This window comes from Cynocephalus volans, chromosome 4 (genome assembly GCF_027409185.1).
Source record: "Cynocephalus volans isolate mCynVol1 chromosome 4, mCynVol1.pri, whole genome shotgun sequence".
In the NCBI taxonomy this organism is placed as follows: Eukaryota; Metazoa; Chordata; class Mammalia; order Dermoptera; family Cynocephalidae; genus Cynocephalus; species Cynocephalus volans.
This window is the reverse complement of record NC_084463.1, coordinates 40203369-40215394: the sequence shown is the minus strand read 5'-3', so window position 1 is coordinate 40215394 and position 12026 is coordinate 40203369.

Below are 12026 nucleotides of genomic sequence, written 5' to 3'. Positions count from 1 at the left end.
TCCACTCACTAGACATGGTCCTACACTCTAATCACTTCTTCAAGTCCCCACATTTTAATTACCATAATAGAATTTCCCTCCCTCAACATTTACACTGGGGTTGAAATCTCATTGATGTTAGTGGAGGGGGGGGGTGGCATTCAATCTACAGCAAATATTCTTGGCACCTTTGTCAAAGATCTGTGGTCTGTAGATGCATAAATTGATTTCTGGGCTCTCTATCCTGTTTCATTAATCTAGGTGTCTGTTTTGGTACCCATATCATGCAGTTTTGGTTACTATAGCTTTGTAACATATTTTAAATTCAAGTAGTATAATGCCTCCATCTTTGTTCATTTTTCTCAGGATTGCGTTGGCTATTTGAGGGCCTTTTCTGTTTCCATATGTTCTTTAGGGTTTTCCCCCCTTTTTTTGTGAGGAATATCATTGGTATTTTGATAGGAATTACATTAAACCTGTGGATCCCTTTGGGTGGAATGGCCATTTTACAAAATGAATTTTTCAAAACCGTGAACGCAGGATATCTTTCCATTTATCTCAGTCCTTTTCAATATTTTCTTCAAAGTTTTATAGTTTTTATTGTAGAAATCTGTCACCTCCTTAGTTAAGTTTATTTTTAAGTATATTTATGGTAGCTATTTTAAAAGGAACTGTTTTCTTAATTTCTTTTTCAGATAGTTCACTACTAGTATATAGAAATGCTACTTTTGTACGTTGTTTGGTATCCTGTAACTTTACTGAATTCGTTTATTAGTTCTTAAATTTTTTTTTGGAGAGTCTCTTAGGGTTTCCTATATATAAGATTATGTCATCGGCAGAAAGAAACAGTTTGGCTTCCTCCTGTCCGTCTTGGGTTCTTTTTATTTCTTTCTCTTGTCTCATTGATCCGACTAGGACTTCCAGTATTGTGTTGAATAGATGTGGAGAAAGTGGGTATCTTTGTCTTGTTCCTGATATAACAGGAAAGGATTTCAGCTTTTCCCCATTCAACATAACATTATCTGTAGATTTTCCATATATGGCCCTTATTGTACTGAGGCACATACCTTCTATGTGTAGTTTAAGAACTGCTGTAGATCGGATGCCCCCCACCCCAACCTCACTGACGCTTAATCCCCATTCTAACTGTTGAGGGTGGGAGATCCTATGATGATAATTGACAGGCGGAGCCTTGAAGAGCTGAATAGATTGTAGGAACACGCCCTAGTGAATGGACTAATAATAGCGGCCAGGGGCATGGTTCTGAGGACTTTAAAAGTAGAGCACATGAGAGGTTAGTCTCTGCTCTGCTCTCTCTGCTTCTACCATATTGCAATGTGTTTTGCTTGACCCTGAGAATTAAACTGACATAAGACAGATGAACAGGAGAAAAGCATGCAAATTTATTCAAGTTTAGTGTAACATAAATAAATTAGGGAGCCCTTCCTAAGGGTATGAGGGCCCAAAGAAGCGTGTTAGAATCAAACACTCGTACATGGAGTTGGACAAAGGAGAAAATTGTGACAAGTGACAAGGCAAAGAGGCTTGGGCTAGGGTAGTTAATTGGGTGAAGAGACGAGGAGGAGAGGGGTTAGTTTAACAAGGTTTGTATAGATTTTTTTCAGCCTCAACTTCCCGCCTTTGATGAGTCAGAGAGAATCTCATGCTGGCTCTTTTTCCTTTTTTAAGGCCTTTAGCTCAAAATAATCCTTATGCCAAAGTGGCATATTTTGGGGTGATGTGTTCTGATCCCCTACACCTCTTAGGTGTGTGTCTGGGGTGGATGTCATTTCAGAGAGCACAGTCCAGATTTGGGTGGGGGTTGAGGGAACCACTGGCCCCAAATCCTGCGGTCCTGTGCATCCCACAGCTGAAGCTGGCAGAGGACATGGAATATCTTCAGGAGGAGATGAAGGTGATGCAGAAGCTCCGGGCCAAGGAGGAGCAGACCTTAGCCAAGTGGCAGGTGAGTGCCGGAGCTGTCCTTCCTGTCACCGCTGCATCTTCCTGAGTTTCCACATCCTGTCCCCATTCAATGCTGCCATAGGATTCCTCCTGTCTCCAACAGGGAGCTTCAGGGGAGGAAAAATGTCTCTTCTGTTGGCCTAAAAGAAACTGAGGCTGAACATATAGAGCATGGGCTTTATCAAGCCAATGTGATGATTGCAACTGGGGAAATGCATAGATCAGGTTGCCCTGAGAAATGCACTCCTAGGGGGACCAGCAAAGAATGGCATTTTATAATCACAAGAAAGGGGGAGAATGAAAGGAGACAAGAGGACAGCCTCCCTTATCATTACATCAGTTTTTCTATTGGCTAGTACACATACGAGGGAACTTCAAAAAGTTCCTGGGCACCTTTTAATTCTAGTTTTCCACAAACTGTTTGAAGTACCATCATATACAGATTTTGGATTGTTACCAGACTATGTCCCACATGCAGGAATCTGGGGTTAGGGTTACAAGAAGCATTCTAGGTTATTTTATTACATTTTGGGTGTCCTTATGTCTGGAAATGGTCTTCTGATAACATTATCCAGGCAATGCACATGTGACTATTGACTTATCCTGGATTTCCCAAAGCATTGCAATTCAGCTGACCTGGTCAGATTTTTTAGTTACTATGTCTATCCTTCTGGGTTTTGTGGCAGGCCTGAGAATTAAACTGAAAAAGACCATTTTTTATGTATGCATATACTGGGTGTGGAGGAGAAACCCACAAAAATCAGACTTGAGGAGACAGCCAGGAGATGGAGGCTTCTGTCCCATTTTAGGTTCCACAAAGGAATAGGGTTTGGGGCCTCTGGGCAGGGAGGCAGGTTTGTAAGAGGAGGAGACTGTGGTGAATAAGGGTGGGGTGTATCCAGATGAAAGTCTCTCGGTCGCTGAGTTATCCTTGTAAGTAGCTCTCTTCTGGTGTGGACACCTTGACTAATAGAGATTTCCTTCTCAAAGGGGGATATTTATACTTTAATTTTTTAGGCATTTAAGGGGAAGTAAAGAGGCTTGCTGGTTCTTGATGGCTTTTAGCTCTACCTAATCCTTATGCCCATCAAAAGACAAAATTATAATAAATTTAGTTTAGACATCGAATTGGCTTTTACTTGGAATTCTGGAGTTGGTCAGTTGTGCTGACTTGAGCAGAGGCAGTGGGCTCTACAGGCAGAAAAAGCTGAAGAAAGCAGAGAAAAAGAGCAAAAATCAGATAGGCCATTTCAAAGTTACTTTCCTTATCGGATTAAAACAGAGGGGACTTTAATATCATGCCGGCTCAGGTAAGCTGGGCCCCCTCTGACTGGTTGCTGTGACCCTCATGGCTTGGTTTGTTTTGGCCACTGGCCAGTCTGGGGATTATGAACCCCTGACCTTGGTGTTACAACACCGTGCTCTAACCAACTGAGCTAACCGGCCCGCTCCATCCTGAGGTGTTTTTTGTTTGTTTGTTTGTCTTTGTTTTTGCTTTTGGTTTTGGTTTTGGTGTTTTGAAAACTGGTCCATTTCAAAGCATAGTTTGATCATATGGCTCTTAGCAAGAGTGACTCCCTTCTGGTTTGGTCTGGTCTGTTGTAGCCTAGTGCAAAATAATGGTCTCCCATACATTTTGTCTAACATGCCCAAGTGGTATGTTTTTGGGTGGTACATTCTGAACCCCTTCAGAGCAAGGGCACATGGATGTTTGGATGTGTGGATGTTACCATTTGGGGCTCAGTGGGGTATGCCACAGTGACAGGAGTAGTTGTTTGAGTTCTTTGTATATTCTAGATATTAATCCCTTATTGGATGTATAGTTTGCAAATATTTTCTCCCATTCCATAGCCTGTTGATTGTTTCCTTTGCTGTGCAGAAGCTTTTTAGTTTGATATAATCCTATTTATTTATTTTTTCTTTTGTTGCTTGTGCTTTTGGGGTCTTGTTCATAAAGTCATTGCTCAGTCCTATTACCTGGAGTGTTTCCCTTATATTTTCCTTTAGTAATTTTATGGTTTCAGGTCTTATGTTTAAGTCTTTAATCCGTTTCAAGTTGATTTTGGTATGTGGTGAGAGGTACAGGTCCAGTTTCATTTTTCTGCATATGGATGTCCAATTTTCCCAGGACCATTTAGGATTTCCCACCCTCTTAACAGTCACAGTGGAGGCCAAGTTTATAATACATAAAATTTGGGGGACAATTCAAGCTTCAGTGAGTTTTGAGGGGACATTATTCAATCCTCTATACCCCGTAATGTTCTTAGCCAAAAATCTTGGTGTAATTTTGAAACCCATTAATTCAAGAGCAAAAATACAGTTAGGTAAAAACAGTTGTACTGGCCCCTTAACAATATTGCTTAAAGATAGAAATAAGTCGCCTGGAATTATTTTCCTAATAAAATACATGATTAGATGTTGATTGCTAGGCTAAAACAGCAGCTGCAATTTAAACAGTTATGACCAATAGTATCAGCTCACTGTATTACCTTCAATATTATAAAATATAGGATAAGCCCTTGAAAAACTAAAGATATTTTAATTTCAAAATTTTGCTTTACAGCTTTGAAGCAAATTTTGTCTTTACTTATATATTGAAAAAATTTAATCTAGGTTGAAATTGTATGTTTAAAAAAATGACAAATCAAAGGTGATTGTGGAATATAATCTTCAATATAAAGAGAGTTCTTTGAAATTATTAATATTGAAGAATTAAAAATGGGTAGGGAACATGAATACAAATTTTAAGAAAGAACACATGGGAAATAAATCAAGATAAAAACACAAATAGTAAATAAACAAAAGAAAAGTCACTCTTTTTTACAATCATATTAATTTGGTTAACATACGATATATTTACTTATGGACTGGCAAAGATTTTTCCTAAGTGATAATAATGCCAGTAAGGATAGAATAATCATAGCAAAGGCCAATGCATTTTCTACCAGGGAGTCATGTTCTTTTCCAAGGGCTTTATATGAAATAATTCTTGTAATCCTCAGAACAGTCCCCTAAGTTAAGCATTATTATTGGAGGCATTCTAACAATATTTTACTAATAAAGAAACTAGGGTCCAAGGTCATATACCTAGTTGGAGGTAGATCTGTTACTTGAACCCTGGCTATCCGGTTCTGCAGTTGTGGCTCCCAACCATTATGCTACTGCTGCAATCATATGGACACATTCATTCTCTGCTGGTTTCACAGAAAACACTGCACATTGTGAGCCAAGGACTGGTAAAGAGGGGCGAAAAATGTTCTCCATTGATTTCCTCTTGATCTTAACCTCTTCCAAGAGAATATGCATCCTCATCCTATGGCCTGTCCTAGATAGATGGTAAATTTTAAGACAACATAACAAAAGTTTTTCCAAGGCTCATAACAACAGTTTCTGGTCAAGTCAGGCTATTACACAAATACATTATTGTTGTTTTCAGGTTTAGAATCAAAAGAGCAATCACAAATTGAAGATACAGATGGGGTTTTTATGTTGATTTTCAGGAAAGGGAAGGGATAAGCATTTATTGAGGTTCTGCCAAGTCCTTAAGAGCTTCGGGTGCATTGACTCATACTGACCTCATAACTCTGTGAGTTGAGTTATTACTTCCACTAGGTAGAAGACATTTCTAAACCAGATCAGCTGAGTTATTTTAACTTAAAAGTTCACACAGCTGTTAATAGCATCGCCTGGTTTTAACTTATTTTCTGATTCCAAGACTCTGTTCTTTCCAGTACACAGCATTAGCTCCTATCTAAGGAGTTATTATCTTAGGCTTAATCTTTAACCAGAGGAAGTGGAATTCTGAAATATCCTGTTGGGAGCATGGGGTGATCCACATCGTGTGGGCCACTCTACATTTATTCAACTGAAACCTGATGAAAATGTACATCAAAAACACCCATAAAAGAGAATGTAGGTCAATACCTGTGTACCAGGTAAAGTCTCAAAGAGGGGAAGGTTGTAGATTCCCAGGACTAGGAAGGACCCCAACATGCAGTGAGAGATGGCAGCGTTAGGAAGCCACACTCGTGGTGGGAAGCTGCCCAGACGGTGCAGCTGACAGACAGAGGGACAGCCAGCAGTGTCAGTGCCAGAGGACCTGTCATGGGCTGATAGGATCCCAGAGTGGGAAGAACTTGGGCCAGGGGAGCAGAACAAGGCCAGGGAGGGGCTAAATGAAGTTCCATTCTGGTTGGTAAAACACACTTCAAACACTTTACCAAACTCTGTCCTTATACAATGATGTGTCTGGACACACCTGGAAATGAGACCAGGAACTCCTTAAAGGAAGATCCACCCTTCAACGTCCAAGCTTCCTTCACTTCTCCAGGCTTCTCCCTTACAATAGGTAAACAGCAATCGGAGCTGGGGGTACAGGGGAGCAACTCCTCAGGAGGCACTTGGGTAAAATGTAGCAATTGGTGTTGCTACCTCTGGAGGCCCATGAGGAGTGTGCTCAGGGCCTTGGAGTTGCTCTAGGGAGGGAGTGTCTGTGCCAATATCACAGCGGCCACCAAGCGCTGGAGGAGAGACGAAAGCGGTGTCTACTTTTTGTTGCTACATGCGAGACCGAGGCTTCCGACATCTTCAACGGCAATGTAGATTCAGAGGGGATGCTTTTGTTTGTTTGTTTGTTTTTTATTTATTTATTCATTTATTTTTATTTTATTTTGTCGATATACAATGTGGTTGATTATTGTGGCCCATCACCGAAACCTCCCTCCCTCCTCCCTCTCCCCCTACCTCCCAACAATGTCCTTTCTGTTTGCTCGTCGTATCAACTTCAAGGAATTTTAATTGTTATGTCTTCTTCTCCCCCTGTTTTTTTTCTTTGGTGTGTGTGTGATGCTTTTTACGTTAACACCTTTCAGTTTCATAGGGCATCATGATCCACTGGGAAGAGTGAGAGGGGGTCCATGGGAGCAGCCTAAGCCAGCAGGCAATGACTGGGGTTTGGGTCAAGCTCCACTCCGGTGCTGACCAGCTCTGAGCTGTCTCCTGACCCTTGTGTTGCTGCTTAGGGATGTGATTTCACTATGCTATGCCTCAGGTTACACGACGGTCTTAACTGCGTGGGAATGATATGATGAGACCTCACAATAAATATGAACAATGCAAAAAGCGCTGTACAAACCCTAATTCATTCTTTTTTTCTTTTCACATTTTGATACTGCCAATGAAAGCCACAGCTTGTTAAGATACCTGCTCAGGAGGGCCACTTGTACTAGATCTAGCATTCGCTATGCTCTGTGTTTCAGCCCACCAGCCTTCTTCCAAATATGCAAAGCTCATAACTAAGAATAACTAAGAATAAGACTTAGTTATCAGTACTTTCTATCTGGCTGCATAATTATGAGTTGATTACAAAGTCTCTTTTTAGCTCATTTGTATCTCCAGGGTAGACACAGAATTAGACGGCTGTAATTTTAGAGGCTGGAGAAACTGTGAAGTTTCGAATTGGTGTACATTAAGTGAAAAGGGGAGAGAAAAAAAAAACCCAAACATGCCCGCTTAAATTAGTGAGTTTTTATTCACTTGTTTCCAATTCTCCATTACAACTCTGGAGGCTCATAAATAAGTTTTCATGTAGTTTACTACTTTTCTCTTTCTCTCCATACATGTATTAATGCATTTTGATATAAGGGTGAACTCTCACAAGCAATATTAATTTCCTAATATGTACTTATTCTGACCCCAATAACTGACTAGGACATTGGAAGATTATTTCTGAGTCACACACTGTGATCGATTTTATATGCAGAGACTGAAATCCTGCAGAAATGAAATCATGATATCTAAAAACCTCTCAAGATGAAGCTGGAAGAACAAAACGGCCCAGGATGCATAGAGTCCTAAGAATATGGCAGAATTTGATCCTATTTTATTCTTGTTCATACTTTGTAGATCAAAATATTTCTTTAACTTGAAATAAACAAATACACGTATCTTTCTTTTTCCTCTTCCCCAAAAAGATAAGAGCAAAATAAAATTATCTTTAGTCTGCAGCTGCTACCAGAACCGTCAGGAGATAGCACCAGTAATTCACGTAGCCACATAAAAAGCTGTGAAGCCCACAGACATGTTCTTCCTCTGCCAGAGGTGGGGGCACAGCTAAGTGAGCAGAGTGAGAAACAGTGAAGCTCGTGACTCCTGGTGACGGTCTCTGTTTCTGTCCACGTCGGAAGGTTCTTTTTGAAACCCGAATCTCATTATTTCAGGTTGTCCTGCTCACAAAGAAATCATTAATTTAACAAATACATAAGAGGGTTTACTCCAAACGAGGTAAGGTGTGTTTTAACAGTAATGTGAGCACAGAGGAAGCAAACGCATCTGGCAGGTGAGTCAGGAAAGGTTTCCTAAAGGAGATGGCATTTCATTTGAGCTGGGTCATCAATGTAACAAATGTGGAAGAATATTCCAGGCAGAAGGAACAACATAAGCAAAGTGTTGAACACATACAAGTGTTGGAAGACTGAAGTAATGGTTAAAAAGTCCCATGTAGCTGGAGCACAGGGTACTTAGTAGGGATGGAGAGGGGACAGGGCTGGAGAAATATATGGGGACAGACTGTAAAAACTCATGTCTGCAGCTACAAAGCTGAACTTTAACTGAAAGCTGTGGAAAACAATTTTGAGGTTTCTGTGCAGAAAAGTGACCTGATCAGAACTGTGGGAGTTTTATTTTTTTGTTGTTGTTTTATAGATTTTATTGAAGTGTAATATAGATATAGAATAAGTGTACAACTTGTTGAATACCCAGGTCAAGAAATACAACATTGCCAGCTCCTCAAAAGACCCCCCTCATATTCCCTTCCTGTCGTTAACCTCCCACCCTGCAAAGGTAACCATTATCTTGATTTCTAATACTGTTGATTAGTTTTGTTGGCTTTGAACTTCATGTGAGTGGAACAATAGGGAATGTGTGCTTTGGTGTTTGGCTTCTTTTGCTCAAGATTGTTTGTGATATTCATCCACGTTGTGGTGTAGAGTTGAATTCATTCATTCTTATTGCAGTATAGTATCCCATTGTGTGGATATACCACAATTTATCAATTCTAATGTTGAGATGAGCTCTTGAGCTATTTCCAGATTTGGGTTATTAATAAGCAATGCTACTACGAGCATCCTATCCCTTACAAGTCTTTTGGTGAATATGTGTATTCACTCCTGTTGAGTATATGTAGTAGGAGTGGATTTGTGGGTCAGAGGGTATGCTGAGGTTCAACTTTAGTAGATACTGATAAACATTTCTCCAAAACCTGTTGTAATTCACACTCCCACCTGCAGTCTATGAAGTTCCAGTCCCTCCACATCTTCACCAACCTTGGTACTATCTTTTCCATTTTAGCCTTTATGAGGGCATATGGTAGTATTCTGCAGTGCATTTTGAAAAGAGTGACAGTGGAGAGAGACTAGAGGTCCAGTTAGGGAACTATGAAAATAATCCAGAAATGAAGATCTGGATCCAGGATGATGCCAGTAAGGCAGCGAGCTTCTGCTAATGTCCTTATTTGTCATAAATCATACATACGCAGTGTAGAAAGGGCACATGCAATAATACTGAAAGCTTATGGTGAAATGTTTCTTATCATTTCAGGCATACTTGCACTTTTCCTTTTCAATGATAAAATAATTTCCATTTATATGGGATCCTTAATCCCAAAGCCCTTTGCAAATGAAGCCAAAGACATGAAGCCCAGTCCATGTCACTCAGCAGAAGAGAGAAAACAAAAGGCCCAGGTGTGCCTGCCACCACCCCCTTGTCAGTGGTGTGTTGCCAGGCTTGGCTCCACCTGCGCTCACCCCTTTCGTGCCTAAGGGAAGCAGGCTGTGCCTGAGTGCCTGGCCCTCAGAGGCGCGGGAGCCCGCAGGGAGCCAGCTTGGCTTGATGAGTTTTCAGCCTGTAAGAGAGCATCTGCTCCCCACTCGAAGAGCTCACTTCACCAGAGCAAGCTGACGAGGACAAGGGAATCAGACAATGAGTGGGAGACCAGCCAAGGCACCTGCGAGCAAGAGAGGGGATCTCAGTTTCCTCTGAATAGGTTGACTAATGATGATCACTTCCTATGAGAGCAAGAAGGCTTTTGTTTGTGAATTTTCAATTGCAGGTGTTTTAAGACAGTTTTCAGAAAGTTGGCAGGCCATTCCATTTAAGGAAGCATTTCTGAGAGGCAGGGTCTACAAGGTGTCAGGGAAGTAGTACCCTGGTGGATTGCACCCTGGGCTCCCAACCTACAGAGAGGCTGCAGCTGTCCCCATGCATTCTACTCCTCCCTTCCTGCCCCACTCTGCGACAAGTGGCTTCTGGGGAACCCGAGGGCCATGCCCCTTATCTACCACACACCAGTGCAGTAGAATTCCTGGGCTACCTTCCTGCACCAAGGGTCATGCAGGTGGGGTTGCTGGGGAGAGTGCCCACCTGGAACAAGACAGTTGGAATTGGGACTGGGAAGGGAGTATATGTATATAGAGGATAGCTTTCCCCACTAGTTTGCCTTATTGAACTGGAGGGTGTTTTCTCTTTAAGGCAAGTAGAGATGAGTTTCTGCTCTATCTCTTTTTCTCTTTGTTAGTTTCCCCTTTCAAATGTATCTCCCAGCCCATCAATAGCTGTTTAACCTTCCTTGTGATTCCTAACTAATTGGACTCTGGAGTCAGCACCTTAAATTCCCTAAGCAAAGTATCTGCTTTCTCAAACCTTCTGCTTCTCCTTTTGGGGTTGCATTTCCTATGTCTGCTAATAGCACCATTTTCACCACCAGGCACTGATTCAGAACCTTCTAGGCATCTTTAAACTCTGCTTCTACCTCCACCACTGCCCACCACACTCCAACGAAGTCCTATCAGTTCTACCTCTCACCCCTCACTGCATTTTAGTTTTCTACTTCCACCACCCTGGTTTGGTCCACTTACCTGGAACCTTAGCAGAACCCAGCCTGAGCTGCTCAGCTCTAGCATCTCTAGTTCGATGTGTCCCACATTGCCCTGAAAGTTCAACATTCTGCATATATATATATATATATATATATATATATATATATATATATATATATATATATATATATATATATATATATATATATATATATATATATATATATTCTTGTATATGAAGCATTTATTTTCAGATGCTGACCAAGTTTTTCCAATGTCTTCAGAATAAAATGCAAACATTAGATAGACATTTAAGGCTTTCTCAGTAGAAGCCTCAATCCATCCAACATCCACCTCGTTAAGTACTTTGCAGTCTGGTCCAGTAGATTTTAAATTCTGTGTTTTGGAACACCAATGTTTCATGAAAATGCTATAGACTCCATCTCAGGGACTAAAGTGAGGGGCATGGGGGATGCTGAGCAGGTGTATTAATCCATTTTTGTTCCTTATCACAAAATACACGGAACTGGGTACTTTGTAAGAAAGTGAAATTTATTGCTTGCAGTTTCAGAGGCTGGAAAGTCCAAAGTCCAGGGAACATATTTGGTGAAGGCCTTGGAGGTGGTAACAGTGACCCAGGGATCTCACGTGGCAGAAAATGGCAGACTAACCTCTCATCTTCTCTTTTTTTAAAGCCCTCAGAACCATGCCCCTGACCACCATTTTAAATCCATTCACTACAGCATGGTCCTAGAATCTAATCGCCTCTTCAAGGCCCCACCTGTCAATTACTATAATAGGATTTCTCATCCTCAACAGTTACAGTGGGAATAAAGCCTTAATGAAGTTGGGGAGCATCCAATCTACAATAGCAGGTAAGCCTTTGCCCCTAATTTTATAACATTATGTATTTATACTATATTTACTACATAAATTTATTATAGTATAATCTTATACACCTAAGTTCTACTGTTTAAAGAATAGTAATGAGTTCTAAGCCTGCTGCTCTTGTAACTGAAAATGTTTCTGAACCCTTGATCTTATGTCCCTATATTTTGCAATTATGGCCTCCAACTGGATGAACTGCTCTTAATTCTCCCCACCCATTTCCACATTCCCATATCCAGGAACTCCTCCAAATCTATCTTAAAATGCATGTCTTCCATCACTAATTCCAGAAGCCCCTTTCTGTCTCCACTCTTGAGCCAA